General features: G+C 56.6%; 2 protein-coding genes across 2 annotated transcripts in view; one reads left to right on the top strand and one right to left on the bottom strand.

The window, feature by feature from the left end:
* fam110d (family with sequence similarity 110 member D) overlaps positions 1 to 6,806 on the bottom strand; it is a 19,777-nt gene extending 12,971 nt beyond the window's left edge. The window contains exon 1 of the mRNA XM_062466437.1: positions 6,611 to 6,806. The gene's annotated coding sequence lies outside the window, so the exon portion shown is untranslated. The remainder of the gene's footprint in view (positions 1 to 6,610) is intronic.
* Positions 1 to 14,651, top strand: part of LOC134023774 (basic proline-rich protein-like) — a gene marked incomplete at both ends in the record, with an annotated part of 63,081 nt that overhangs the window by 35,549 nt on the left and 12,881 nt on the right.

Here is a 14,651-nt window from a genome sequence, read left to right as displayed (position 1 = left end):
CTCACCTCACACACACCCCTACACACCCCTCACCTCACACACCCCCCCTACACACCCCTCACCTCACCCCCCCCTACACACCCCTCACCTCACACACACCCCCTACACACCCCTCACCTCACACACCCCCCCTACACACCCCTCACCTCACCCCCCCCTACACACCCCTTACCTCACACACCCCCCCTACACACCCCTCACCTCACCCCCCCCTACACACCCCTCACCTCACACACCCCCTACACACCCCTCACCTCACACACCCCCGCCTACACACCCCTCACCTCACCCCCCCCTACACACCACTCACCTTCACACCCCCCCTACACACCCCTCACCTCACACACCCCATATACACACACCCCTCACCTCACACACCCCACATACACACCCCTCACCTCACACACCCCACATACACACACCCCTCACCTCACACACCCCCCTACACACCCCACATACACACACCCCCCCTACACACCCCCACATACACACACCCCTCACCTCACACACACCCCCTACACACCCCCACATACACACACCCCTCACCTCACACACACCCCCCTACACCCCACATACACACACCCACATACACACACCCCCCCTACACACCCCACATACACACACCCCTCACCTCACACACCCTCACCTCACACACCCCCCTACACACCCCACATACACACACCCCACATACACACACCCCCCCTACACACCCCACATACACACACCCCTCACCTCACACACCCCACATACACACACCCCCCCTACACACCCCACATACACACACCCCTCACCTCACACACCCCACATACACACACCCCCCCTACACACCCCACATACACACACCCCCTCACCTCACACACCCCACATACACACACCCCTCACCTCACACGACCCCCAGCTCACACACCCCACACCATAACATCTTTTAAAGGGATCTAAATAATTTAGTACTTGAGAGGAGCTCAGCATGAGGACCAGTCCAGGGAGATGCCTCCACACTGCTGGCCCAGGACAGGGTCTGCTCTGCTGGGACAGACCTCAGTAGCCTCCCCCTCCTCTGGACCTGCCAGCTCTCTGCTCTCAATACAGACTAGTCCATCCACCTCTCCACAAACACATTCCTGTTCCACTATCTGCCACCCTCGACACATCTCCCCCTCCCTCTCTCATCCTCCCACCCAGGTATGGAGGGAGGGAGGGAGAGAGAGAGAGAGAGAGAGAGAGAGAGAGAGAGAGAGAGAAGAGAGAGAGAGAGAGAGAGAGAGAGAGAGAGAGAGAGAGAGAGAGAGAGAGAGAGAGAGAGAGAGAGAGAGAGAGAGAGAGAGAGAAGAGAGAGAGAGAGAGAGAGAGAGAGAGGGAGAGAGAGAGAGAGAGAGAGATGTTGTGTCCGGGGGGGTATTGTGGGTGATGGTGATGTGATGTGACAGAGCAGTGGAGACACCCAGCCAGGCAGCCAACCATTACGGGGATGTGAGAGGGTGAGCGAGAGTGAGAGGGCCGTTCTCACAGCTGTTAGCTGTGCTCTGGGGACAGGAGAGAGGGGAGAGAGGGATAGACCCGCTTTTATGATTTAATTATTACAGATTCATTATTTATGTATTATTGAGCAGGGGTTGGACTCAACATATCAATAAAGTGACAGGGGGACTCTGAGGATGACCAGATTGATGGGTATAGCTCAGTGGTAGAACATGGGGATGGTATAGCTCAGTGGTAGAACATGGGGATGGGTATAGCTCAGTGAAGAACATGGGATGGGTATAGCTCAGTGGAAGAACATGGGGATGGGTATAGCTCAGTGGTAGAACATGGGGATGGGTATAGCTCAGTGGAAGAACATGGGGATGGGTATAGCTCAGTGGTAGAGCATGGGGATGGGTATAGCTCAGTGGTAGAGCATGGGGATGGGTATAGCTCAGTGGTAGAGCATGGGGATGGGTACAGCTCAGTGGTAGAACATGGGGATGGGTAGAGCTCAGTGGTAGAACATGGGATGGGTATAGCTCAGTGGTAGAGCATGGGGATGGGTATAGCTCAGTGGTAGAGCATGGGGATGGGTATAGCTCAGTGGTAGAGCATGGGGATGGGTATAGCTCAGTGGTAGAGCATGGGGATGGGTATAGCTCAGTGGTAGAACATGGGATGGGTAGAGCTCAGTGGTAGAACATGGGGATGGGTATAGCTCAGTGGTAGAGCATGGGGATGGGTATAGCTCAGTGGTAGAACATGGGGATGGGTATAGCTCAGTGAAGAACATGGGGATGGGTATAGCTCAGTGGAAGAACATGGGGATGGGTATAGCTCAGTGGTAGAACATGGGGATGGGTATAGCTCAGTGGTAGAACATGGGGATGGGTATAGCTCAGTGGAAGAACATGGGGATGGGTATAGCTCAGTGGTAGAACATGGGGATGGGTATAGCTCAGTGGAAGAACATGGGGATGGTATAGCTCAGTGGTAGAACATGGGATGGGTATAGCTCAGTGGTAGAACATGGGGATGGGTACAGCTCAGTGGTAGAACATGGGGATGGGTATAGCTCAGTGGTAGAACATGGGGATGGGTAGAGCTCAGTGGTAGAGCATGGGGATGGGTATAGCTCAGTTGGTAGAACATGGGGATGGGTATAGCTCAGTGGTAGAACATGGGAATGGGTATAGCTCAGTGGTAGAACATGGGGATGGGTAGAGCTCAGTGGTAGAGCATGGGGATGGGTATAGCTCAGTGGTAGAACATGGGATGGGTATAGCTCAGTGGTAGAACATGGGGATGGGTATAGCTCAGTGGTAGAGCATGGGGATGGGTATAGCTCAGTGGTAGAACATGGGGATGGGTATAGCTCAGTGGTAGAACATGGGGATGGGTTATAGCTCAGTGGTAGAGCATGGGGATGGGTATAGCTCAGGGGTAGAACATGGGGATGGGTATAGCTCAGTGGTAGAACATGGGATGGGTATAGCTCAGTGGTAGAACATGGGGATGGGTATAGCTCAGTGGTAGAACATGGGGATGGGTATAGCTCAGTGGTAGAAACATGGGGATGGGTATAGCTCAGTGGTAGAACATGGGGATGGGTATAGCTCAGTGGTAGAGCATGGGGATGGGTATAGCTCAGGGGTAGAACATGGGGATGGGTATAGCTCAGTGGTAGAACATGGGATGGGTATAGCTCAGTGGTAGAACATGGGGATGGGTATAGCTCAGTGTAGAGCATGGGGATGGGTATAGCTCAGTGGTAGAACATGGGGATGGGTATAGCTCAGTGGTAGAGCATGGGGATGGGTATAGCTCAGGGGGTAGAACATGGGGATGGGTATAGCTCAGTGGTAGAACATGGGGATGGGTATAGCTCAGTGGTAGAACATGGGGATGGGTATAGCTCAGTGGTAGAGCATGAGGATGGTATAGCTCAGTGGTAGAACATGGGGATGGGTATAGCTCAGTGGTAGAGCATGGGGATGGGTATAGCTCAGTGGTAGAGCATGGGGATGGGTATAGCTCAGTGGTAGAACATGGGGATGGGTATAGCTCAGTGGTAGGGCAATGGGGATGGGTATAGCTCAGTGGTAGAGCATGGGGATGGGTATAGCTCAGTGGTAGAACATGAGGATGGGTATAGCTCAGTAGTAGAACATGGGGATGGGTATAGCTCAGTGGTAGAACATGAGGATGGGTATAGCTCAGTGGTAGAGCATGGCCTCTGTCCTGATCTCTGTCAGACACCTACAACCCTCCTGAACGCCTGGGGATGTTCCCACAGTGTCAGCTTTGCCAGACAACAGGGACAATAAAGTTAAATTATAAGCCGTTCTCCCAAGTGTTTGTGTGAATCCTGACGTGTTTGAAGTCTCTCACACTGTCAGATGTCTGAAAACAGCTGTCGCTCTCTCTCTGCTCCCCCTCCCTCACCTTCTCCCCCTTTCCCCTCTCTTTCACACACACACTCACACACACACTCACACACACACATACACACACACCTTCCAGAGAGCTGGGAGGTGGTGATGTCATCGGCGAGACCCTCTAATTAGAGACTCAGTTCTCCTCCCTCTCCAGGGCAGATCAGACGCCCCCGTGTGCCCAGGCAGGAAGCAGGAGGCAGGGAAGCAGGAACGAAAAACCTGTTGCTCAGTTAGGTACACGACTCCAGGCCAGGGTTAGGGTTAGGGGGTGGTGAGCTGGAGGAGCAGGCCAGGGTTAGGGGGGTGGTGAGCTGGAGGAGCAGGCCAGGGTTAGGGAAGTGGTGAGCTGGAGGAGCAGGCCAGGGTTAGGGGGGTGGTGAGCTGGAGGAGCAGGCCAGGTTTAGGGGGTGGTGAGCTGGAGGAGCAGGCCAGGGTTGGGGGGTGGGTGAGCTGGAGGAGAAGGCCAGGGTTAGGGGGTGGTGAGCTGGAGGAGCAGGCCAGGGTTGGGGGTGGTGAGCTGGAGGAGAAGGCCAGGGTTAGGGGGTGGTGAGCTGGAGGAGCAGGCCAGGGTTAGGGGTTGGTGAGCTGGAGGAGAAGGCCAGGGTTAGGGGTTGGTGAGCTGGAGGAGCAGGCCAGGGTTAGGGGTTGGTGAGCTGGAGGAGCAGGCCAGGGTTGGGGGTGGTGAGCTGGAGGAGCAGGCCAGGGTTAGGGGGTGGTGAGCTGGAGGAGCAGGCCCAGGGTTAGGGGTTGGTGAGCTGGAGGAGCAGGCCAGGGTTGGGGTGGTGAGCTGGAGGAGCAGGCCAGGGTTGGGGGTGGTGAGCTGGAGGAGAAGGCCCGGCTGTGGGGGTGATGAGCTGGAGGGGAGAACCAGGACTCTGGCCCTGGTGGGAACCAGGACCGGGGAGCAGGAGGGGGAGGGAGATAGGGAGAGAGAGTATGAAGGAGAGGGGAAGGGAGGGAGCAGGAGGGGGAGGGAGATAGGGAGAGAGAGTATGAAGGAGAGGGGAAGGGAGAGGGGGAAAGAGAGGGGGGGAAGAGGGGGAGGGAGGGACCAACTAAGAGGTCATCAGCTCAGTTAGGGTTATGTTCCTGACCTCTGACCTCCAAAGGGTCAAGCAGGGGTCAGGTGACACTGTAGCTGAAACTGCTGCTGAACACTCTACTACCTGGTGAGAAGAAGCATGAATGTGTGTGTGTGAGATGTTTACACACACACACATAAGCACACACAAAAGCATACACACACACAGACTTTCACACACACCCATGCGCACATACAGACTTTCAGACTATTCCCTCAGGTGAAACACTGGGATCCATGACAGGGCAAACTGCAGGTCTAACATGCAGATGATCTCTCTGCTAACGCCAAATCTGAGAGAGAGCGAGAGAGCGAGAGAGAGAGAACGAGAGAGAGAGAGAGACATAGAGTGTGTGTGTGTGTGCAGTGAGGATCAAAGCCTCATATTAGTTCCGGGGACATCATAATAATCAGCATCATCATGCTGCAAGATGCAACACAGTCTGTCAGAACCACTGTACTTCAGCTGAGCTCTCACACACACACACACACACACAGGTCAATACACCACACACATATACACACACACCCCTCACCTCAGGTAAAGTCTACATGGAACCAATTTGAATGCATCCTTTTCTCCCCAGCAATTCATACCACATTAAAGTCTGCACGCTTAGCGTTTCATCCACAGTTGTGTGAGTGAGTGAGTGAGTGAGTGAGTGTGTGTGTGTGTGTGTGTGTGTGTGTGTGTGTGTGTGTGTGTGAGTATGTAAGAGTATGGCCTGTATGTTCAACAGGCCCAGAGTCAAGCAGAGACTCACAGGGGGAAGCAGGATGCACTTCTCATTAGATGTTTGGAGCCTGAGGGCCAGAGGCTGTTTCCAGATCTCATCCAGATGGCATTATTTACTTGGAGAAGCAAGTGAAGGGATACCCTCACAGTCGCAAATAACCTGGGTAACGGGTAACCTGGGTAACGGATAACCTCCATCCGGTTCAATCAGAACGAAGCCGGAGGTCAGTCACAGGTCTCTCACCTCGAAGCCGCAGAAACGACCGTGAGAATTCCGTCGGCCGGAAAGCCACGCGATTTAAACGTCTGGAATACTTCAACGGTGAGCCTAGCGAGGTCCCTGTTGGTTTACACTTCACATGATGAATCATCTCACGTGCCACTACTCCCGGGGTTTAGCCGGTGAAGCAGAGTCGCGTTAAACCTTTCCACGCAGCAACTCTCCACGCGAAACATCCATGCACAAACTGCTGCGTGCGGACTTGCAAGACTGGTCCAGTCTCGTTCCATGTAAAGGGCGTTTAAACCACTGAATTATTTACCATAACTAATACTTCTACAGATCGGTTGTATCAGACCGTTTCTCTGCAGATATATACTCACCAATAGGCTAATTTCAGCGCAAAATATGACCTTAGATAACGTGTGTGTTAGGGTAGCACTGCCGACATACAAAACAATTCCAATCATTCCTCACTGAATCCGCGTTGAATTAAATAGTTCGACATCACGAGTCATCTCATTGAAACAACTTGTTCACATGTTCACATGTTTACATATTTACATGTTTACATATTTACATGTTTACCGAAGCGCTAGATTAAATATTATTCACTTAATTTAAAACAGCTGAGATATGGGCTACACTTTACTCTGACACGTCAAGCTCACCTTATGCTCTTCGCACCGGAGATGTCTCCGTTTCTGCCACTTCTCGATCTCTCCGGTCTTGGGGGGGATATTAACTCCGGGACGACAGTCCGCTGTCCTCTCGAGCTCCCAGTCGGACTGTTAGAGCAGACACGTTCGTATTAAGAGCGCGAGGCTTCTCGGTATATCTCCGTGCGCACAGTCGTATGTGAACGCGGCGCTGTCTGGCAGCACACTGACTGTAGTTCACCAGGCAGCGGCGGGATCAGCGGTAGCGCGGCCACGGTGGGGGGCGGGCAGGTACCGCGCGCCTGTGTAAACCGACTCCTGGGCTCTCTGTGTTGTGAGGTACTTGAAGTTGATGGGGTGGGGGTGTACGGTCTCCTTTGTTGAAGAAAATGTTCTTTGTTGTGTTCTTTGTTGTGACCCCAATAGGCAGGTATAATCTAATACGACGTTTAGCCATTAATTAGCTTTCGTTACTGACAGCCAAATAGGCGCCTGATGCATGCAAACACTACTCTTATCCGATAATCCATTACGATTAAATTAAATTAATTAAAGCAAATCTCGCAAGGTGTCGGTAATGGTCCTATAAGACATAACTTTCAAATGTCACGATTTCACATAATTAAGGTTCCACTTTTAGTTTGTCTTTCCAGCCTGCTGTTGCGGTTTGGATTAGCTCATGTTAATAGGATTGATATCTGAATGACTGCTGCTCTATCGTCCTGAACACTGAACGATTCTAAACTGAGCTGAATATTCTAACCGTTATGACTGGGATCATCTACATTTTTCAGGGTTGTCCTTTCACCTCTGCTCCCCCTCTCCCCGCTCCTCTCCCCTCCTGCTGAACAACAGCTCACCGTGCCAGACTCCAAAGATCGGGTTGGAGTGAGACGGGGAGAGAGTAAGACAGGGAGGGAGTAATAAGAGAGGGAGGGAAAGAGGGGAGAGGTGGAAGGAGAGGTGGAGGGAGAGAGGGAGGGAGAGAGAGATGGTGGAGGGAGAGAGGGAGGGAGAGGTGGAAGGAGAGTTGGAGGGAGAGAGGGAGGGAGAGAGAGATGGTGGAGGGAGAGAGGGAGGGAGGGAAAGAGAGAGAGATGGAGGAGGTAGGGAAATGGGAGGGTGAAATGGGAGAGGGAGAGAGGGAAGGAGGGAGAGAGAGAGAGAGAGAGAGAGAGAGGGAGAGAGGGAGGGAGGGAGGGAGGGAGGGAGAGAGAGAGAGAGAGGGAGGGAGGGAGGGAGAGAGAGAGAGAGAGAGAGAGAGAGAGAGAGAGAGAGAGAGAGAGAGAGAGTGAGGGAGGGAGGGAGAGAGGGAGAGATCCATGCATTTCATACACACCTGTTTCTCGTTCCTCTGCACATCAATCTTGACAGACCAGCCGAACGAGGAGCAACACACACACAGACACACACATAGACTCACACACACACAGACACACACATAGACTCACACAAACACAGACACACACAGACACACACAGACACACACAGATACACACAGACTCACACGAACACAGACACATACAGACACACACACAAACAGTCACACACAGTCACACACACAGACACACACCCAGACACACACACTCCCACACCCGCATGGCAGCAGATCACTGGTGATACTCCTCACAGCAACACACGCACACACGCACACACACAGACACACACACACACAGGCACACACAGACCTCTCACATCTCACATATCATTTAGTTATCCCCGCCCCCCACCCCGCCCAGAGGTGGACCAGGCCATCACCGTATCTGAGACGCATGCCCCTCCACATCTGTGTGGGGTAACCCTGACCCCTGACCCTGACCTCTTCTCCTGGCCACTTCCTGGTGTGAAGATGATGACCTCATTCCTCCTCATCCCTCTTCATCCCCTCCTCAAACACACACACACACACACTCACACGCTAGTATATACATGCGGTCTGGTCTTCAGCATGCTCAGGCACACACACAGGAAGTAGTGCCAAGGCCGGCTTCCTGTCAGCTTCCTGTCAGCTTCCTGTCTGCAGACCATGTGTCTCCTTCTCTCTTATAACCCTGCTGACGCCCAGCCTCACTCCTCCTCCCCCCAGCCTCATTGCTCCTCCCCCAGCCTCCCCCAGCCTCACTCCTCCTCCCCCTCTCCTCCCCCCAGCCTCCCCTTACTTTCACCAGCCTCTCTCCTCCCCTAGTCTCACTCCTCTTCCCCCCAGCCTCACCCTCTCCTTCCCCCAGCCTCCCCTCTCCTCTACAAGCCTCTCTCCTCCCCCAGCCTCCCCCTCTCCTCCCCCCAGCCTCCCTTCTCCTCCACCAGCCTCACTCCTCCTCCCCCCAGCCTCCCCTCTCCTCCACCAGCCTCACTCCTCCTCCCCCAGCCTCCCCCTCTCCTCCCCCAGCCTCCCCCTCTCCTCCACCAGCCTCTCTCCTCCACCAGCCTCTCTCCTCCCCCAGCCTCACCCTGTCCTCTCCATGTGAGAGAGCCACCAGCCTCTCTCCTTCACCAGCCTCTCTCCTCCACCAGCCTCTCTCCTCCCCCAGCCTCACCCTCTCCTCTCCATGTGAGAGAGCCACCAGCCTCTCTCCTCCACCAGCCTCTCTCCTTCACCAGCCTCTCTCCTCCCCCAGCCTCACCCTCTCCTCTCCATGTGAGAGAGCCACCAGCCTCTCTCCTCCACCAGCCTCTCTCCTTCACCAGCCTCTCTCCTCCCCCAGCCTCACCCTCTCCTCTCCATGTGAGAGAGCCACCAGCCTCTCTCCTCCACCAGCCTCTCTCCTTCACCAGCCTCTCTCCTCCCCCAGCCTCACCCTCTCCTCTCCATGTGAGAGAGCCACCAGCCTCTCTCCTCCACCAGCCTCTCTCCTTCACCAGCCTCTCTCCTCCCCCAGCCTCACCCTCTCCTCTCCATGTGAGAGAGCCACCAGCCTCTCTCCTTCACCAGCCTCTCTCCTCCCCCAGCCTCTCTCCTCCCCCAGCCTCACCCTCTCCTCTCCATGTGAGAGAGCCACCAGCCTCTCTCCTCCACCAGCCTCTCTCCTCCACCAGCCTCTCTCCTCCCCCAGCCTCACCCTCTCCTCTCCATGTGAGAGAGCCACCAGCCTCTCTCCTCCACCAGCCTCTCTCCTCCCCCAGCCTCACCCTCTCCTCTCCATGTGAGAGAGCCACCAGCCTCTCTCCTCCACCAGCCTCTCTCCTTCACCAGCCTCTCTCCTCCCCCAGCCTCACCCTCTCCTCTCCATGTGAGAGAGCCACCAGCCTCTCTCCTCCACCAGCCTCTCTCCTTCACCAGCCTCTCTCCTCCCCCAGCCTCACCCTCTCCTCTCCATGTGAGAGAGCCACCAGCCTCTCTCCTCCACCAGCCTCTCTCCTCCACCAGCCTCTCTCCTCCCCCAGCCTCACCCTCTCCTCTCCATGTGAGAGAGCCACCAGCCTCTCTCCTCCACCAGCCTCTCTCCTCCCCCAGCCTCACCCTCTCCTCTCCATGTGAGAGAGCCACCAGCCTCTCTCCTCCACCAGCCTCTCTCCTTCACCAGCCTCTCTCCTCCCCCAGCCTCACCCTCTCCTCTCCATGTGAGAGAGCCACCAGCCTCTCTCCTCCACCAGCCTCTCTCCTTCACCAGCCTCTCTCCTCCCCCAGCCTCACCCTCTCCTCTCCATGTGAGAGAGCCACCAGCCTCTCTCCTCCACCAGCCTCTCTCCTTCACCAGCCTCTCTCCTCCCCCAGCCTCACCCTCTCCTCTCCATGTGAGAGAGCCACCAGCCTCTCTCCTCCACCAGCCTCTCTCCTTCACCAGCCTCTCTCCTCCCCCAGCCTCACCCTCTCCTCTCCATGTGAGAGAGCCACCAGCCTCTCTCCTCCACCAGCCTCTCTCCTTCACCAGCCTCTCTCCTCCCCCAGCCTCACCCTCTCCTCTCCATGTGAGAGAGCCACCAGCCTCTCTCCTCCACCAGCCTCTCTCCTTCACCAGCCTCTCTCCTCCCCCAGCCTCACCCTCTCCTCTCCATGTGAGAGAGCCACCAGCCTCTCTCCTCCACCAGCCTCTCTCCTTCACCAGCCTCTCTCCTCCCCCAGCCTCACCCTCTCCTCTCCATGTGAGAGAGCCACCAGCCTCTCTCCTCCACCAGCCTCTCTCCTTCACCAGCCTCTCTCCTCCCCCAGCCTCACCCTCTCCTCTCCATGTGAGAGAGCCACCAGCCTCTCTCCTCCACCAGCCTCTCTCCTCCACCAGCCTCTCTCCTCCACCAGCCTCTCTCCTCCCCCAGCCTCACCCTCTCCTCTCCATGTGAGAGAGCCACCAGCCTCTCTCCTCCACCAGCCTCTCTCCTCCACCAGCCTCTCTCCTCCACCAGCCTCTCTCCTCCCCCAGCCTCACCCTCTCCTCTCCATGTGAGAGAGCCACCAGCCTCTCTCCTCCACCAGCCTCTCTCCTCCACCAGCCTCTCTCCTCCCCCAGCCTCACCCTCTCCTCTCCATGTGAGAGAGCCACCAGCCTCTCTCCTCCACCAGCCTCTCTCCTCCACCAGCCTCTCTCCTCCACCAGCCTCTCTCCTCCCCCAGCCTCACCCTCTCCTCTCCATGTGAGAGAGCCACCAGCCTCTCTCCTTCACCAGCCTCTCTCCTCCCCCAGCCTCACCCTCTCCTCTCCATGTGAGAGAGCCACCAGCCTCTCTCCTCCCCCAGCCTCTCTCCTCCCCCAGCCTCACCCTCTCCTCTCCATGTGAGAGAGCCACCAGCCTCTCTCCTTCACCAGCCTCTCTCCTCCCCCAGCCTCACCCTCTCCTCTCCATGTGAGAGAGCCACCAGCCTCTCTCCTTCACCAGCCTCTCTCCTCCCCCAGCCTCTCTCCTCCCCCAGCCTCACCCTCTCCTCTCCATGTGAGAGAGCCACCAGCCTCTCTCCTCCACCAGCCTCTCTCCTTCACCAGCCTCTCTCCTCCCCCAGCCTCACCCTCTCCTCTCCATGTGAGAGAGCCACCAGCCTCTCTCCTCCACCAGCCTCTCTCCTTCACCAGCCTCTCTCCTCCCCCAGCCTCACCCTCTCCTCTCCATGTGAGAGAGCCACCAGCCTCTCTCCTCCACCAGCCTCTCTCCTTCACCAGCCTCTCTCCTCCCCCAGCCTCTCTCCTCCACCAGCCTCTCTCCTCCCCCAGCCTCACCCTCTCCTCTCCATGTGAGAGAGCCACCAGCCTCTCTCCTCCACCAGCCTCTCTCCTCCACCAGCCTCTCTCCTCCACCAGCCTCTCTCCTCCCCCAGCCTCACCCTCTCCTCTCCATGTGAGAGAGCCACCAGCCTCTCTCCTCCACCAGCCTCTCTCCTTCACCAGCCTCTCTCCTCCCCCAGCCTCACCCTCTCCTCTCCATGTGAGAGAGCCACCAGCCTCTCTCCTCCACCAGCCTCTCTCCTTCACCAGCCTCTCTCCTCCCCCAGCCTCACCCTCTCCTCTCCATGTGAGAGAGCCACCAGCCTCTCTCCTTCACCAGCCTCTCTCCTCCCCCAGCCTCACCCTCTCCTCTCCATGTGAGAGAGCCACCAGCCTCTCTCCTTCACCAGCCTCTCTCCTCCCCCAGCCTCTCTCCTCCCCCAGCCTCACCCTCTCCTCTCCATGTGAGAGAGCCACCAGCCTCTCTCCTCCACCAGCCTCTCTCCTTCACCAGCCTCTCTCCTCCCCCAGCCTCACCCTCTCCTCTCCATGTGAGAGAGCCACCAGCCTCTCTCCTCCACCAGCCTCTCTCCTTCACCAGCCTCTCTCCTCCCCCAGCCTCACCCTCTCCTCTCCATGTGAGAGAGCCACCAGCCTCTCTCCTTCACCAGCCTCTCTCCTCCCCCAGCCTCTCTCCTCCACCAGCCTCTCTCCTCCCCCAGCCTCTCTCCTCCCCCAGCCTCACCCTCTCCTCTCCATGTGAGAGAGCCACCAGCATGACATCCAGCCCGGCCCCTGCCACGACCTCTGACCCCTCCTGCCAGCCACGACGCACCGTGCTTGTTGTGTTTCACGCTCGTAATTCCCCCAGAACAACACAGGGAAACACAGACAGGATGTTCTCAGAAGACTGAAGCTGTCACCATGGTTTACACCAACACTCTGGCTGTTTAAGCTTCAAAACAATAGTGACCAGTCAACCCTATAGCCTACTGACATAATCTGCCATCCCTAACCTAACTAGTCTTAGCTTTAACCCTAACTAGCTTAACTCACCTACCCTGTCCTCTTCCTACTTGTCTGTATCGATGTCCAGTGAATCTGTCTTCTTGTTTGGAAGCATGATAAGGACGCAGTGCCAGTCATGGTTTCATCTCTGCTGTGTGTGGAGGCAGCAATGGCGGTCATGGTTTCATCTCTGCTGTGTGTGGAGGCAGCAGCTCCAGGGAGACAGGAACCTGAGCAGGAATGTTCCACAGGTTTTATTTTCTCTTATTAAAGAACAATATTTGTGCAGGTCTGGAGAGGGGTGCGTGTGAGAGGAAGCTGGGCGGAGGGGTGGAGGGCTCAGGGGGCTCTGTTCCTGCTTGCCCCAGGGGAGCCGCTCTCTGCCTCGCTGCAGCCAGGGGAGAACCAGACATCAGATAAACCGGTTATGAGGAACACGGAGGAGGAGAGAAGGGCAGGAGGAGGAGAGGAGGAGGAGAGGAGGGCAGGAGGAGGAGAGGAGGAGGAGAGAAGGAGAGGAGGAGGAGGAGAGGAGGGCAGGAGGAGGAGGGCAGGAGGAGGAGAGCAGGAGGAGGAGAGGAGAGAAGGAGAGGAGGAGGAGAGGAGGGCAGGAGGAGGAGGGCAGGAGGAGGAGAGCAGGAGGAGGGCAGGAGGAGGAGAGCAGGAGGAGGAGAGCAGGAGGAGGAGAGGAGGGCAGGAGGAGGAGAGGAGGGCAGGAGGTCGTCCCACAGGCAGCTCCTAACTCTGACGTCTTAAAGCATCTAAACACATTCTAGCTTTCTGGGAATGCAAACATGGGAATCACTAGGATTACTGGCCGGATCAGGCTGACCAGCAGGGCTCATGCCCTGGGTGGTACGCAGGCGGCGATACTGCCACCTGCAATAATATTCAACACGATCGGTCTAACGGAAGAGTGTCTGTTGGAAGGAGGGTGAACACGTCTGTAACCCAGGATCACTCCAGACCTGCCCTCTGCAGGAGAATCATCAGGAACGCGTCTCTCTCAGTCGAGGGGGAACAGTCTGACCGTGCGTCGGTCCCATGGGACAGCATGACCCCAGCGGGGACGAGGAGAGGAGGGGAGGAGGAGGGGTAGAGTGGAGGAGGGGAAGTAGAAGGGAGGAGGGGAGAAGGAGGAGAGGAGGATGTGTGGTAGAGAGGAGAATGAGGGGAGGGGAGGTAGAAGGGAGGAGGAGGAGAGGAGGATGTGTGGTAGAGAGGAGAATGAGGGGAGGGGAGGTAGAAGGGAGGAGGGGAGAAGGAGGAGAGGAGGATGTGTGGTAGAGAGGAGAATGAGGGGAGGGGAGGTAGAAGGGAGGAGGAGGAGAGGAGGATGTGTGGTAGAGAGGAGAATGAGGGGAGGGGAGGTAGAAGGGAGGAGGGGAGAAGGAGGAGAGGAGGATGTGTGGTAGAGAGGAGAATGAGGGGAGGGGAGGTAGAAGGGAGGAGGAGGAAAGGAGGGAGGGAGCAGGCCTAGCTCCCTCCCTTGACTAGCTGAAGACAGGAGCCACCCTGAGGAGACTCAATCACATGCATCCACGCAAAGCTTGAACTGTTGTGAGTCACTCTGCTGAACATGTCAAGTCAACAATGGAGGAAGTTTCTCTGCTTCACTCGTTTCCTCTCACACCAGCCTGGCCCTGCCAGAACAGCCCTACCCTCACCCTCCTTCCCTCTCCCTCCCCTCCCCTCTCCTTCCCCTCCCCTCTCCATCCCCTCTCGCTCTCTTCTCCCTCCTCCTCTCCCTCCTCCCCTCAGTCAGGACCCCCCACCTGTAGTGACACGCTCCAGTGCACACGTCCTCTCTGGATCCCCTGGGGGGTTTTGATCCGTGAGACAGTCGGATGTTCCACAGAGAGACCTGTCAGCACCTCTCCTGTCCCAAAACACGAGATGAGTGCAGCTGGCTT

Source organism: Osmerus eperlanus, chromosome 7 (assembly GCF_963692335.1).
Source record: "Osmerus eperlanus chromosome 7, fOsmEpe2.1, whole genome shotgun sequence".
Taxonomy (NCBI): Eukaryota; Metazoa; Chordata; class Actinopteri; order Osmeriformes; family Osmeridae; genus Osmerus; species Osmerus eperlanus.
The sequence above is the reverse complement of the archived record's forward strand: the minus strand, read 5'-3'. Positions and strand labels throughout refer to the sequence as shown.